Source organism: Macrobrachium rosenbergii, chromosome 9, assembly GCF_040412425.1.
Source record: "Macrobrachium rosenbergii isolate ZJJX-2024 chromosome 9, ASM4041242v1, whole genome shotgun sequence".
NCBI classification, from domain to species: domain Eukaryota; kingdom Metazoa; phylum Arthropoda; class Malacostraca; order Decapoda; family Palaemonidae; genus Macrobrachium; species Macrobrachium rosenbergii.
Genome location: NC_089749.1, coordinates 62,022,076 through 62,022,991, shown reverse-complemented (window position 1 = coordinate 62,022,991; position 916 = coordinate 62,022,076).

Sequence of the window (916 nt, the reverse complement as noted above, 5' to 3'; positions counted from 1 at the left end):
CCGATAGACAAGTCTGTCATTACTCTAATCTTAACTTCTTTCCTATGGCTTGAGAATATAAGCATGTATGTATTGGTATGTCTTCTTTCTGTGTACCCTAAATTTTAATTTCTCCCCATCCCCTTTTACCAATGCATCTATAAATGGAATTTCTCCCTTTTTTGTTCTAATGGAAACCTGATTTGTTCATATAGTTTATTTATGTTGTCTGGGAACTTGTTTAATTCTTCTCTTTCTTTCAAGATGTCATTTATGTATCTTACCCCTTTGATGATGTTTAGATTTTCTGCATTCACTGTATCCACTAGTGTTTCAAACCACTCCATAAAACTGTTAGCCAAGTTCGGAGAAAGGCTCGAACCTTCCCCCCGTTTTTTTGTAGTTAATGGTTTTCTCCCCACTTAACACATATCGACGGTGAGAGTCACTTCCATCAGTCTGGCCAGAACGTCATCTTCTGGGTCACTTGTGTAAATTTCTTCCAGCGTCTTTTTAACTGGTACGTTGGTTAAAAAGGAAGTTACATTAAGACTCTCAGATTTACAATTTTATATGCTAATTTTAGATGATTCATCTATGTGATCTATGTTATGCTTCAAATGCCCTTTTGATACCAACCCCAGCCGTTTTACCATTCGACTGGACAGAAATTTCTCCAGCCATCTCTGCAGTGCTCTCTTCCATGCCTCGATCGGTCTTAGTGTGCAATCTTCCTTATGGGTCTTTAGACTACTGTAAATATATGGGATCTCCGGGCTTCCCTCTGATTTTAAACTATGCTCCGATTCCTTTCCTTTCGTTTTATCCCTGATCTTTTTTAAAGCTTTCCTTACCTTTTCGTTAAAATTGCTTTTGTACTCCCTTTTTCCCTGCTTTTTGTTGCAAGCCTTGTATGTCTTTTTATCCTATTCAAATA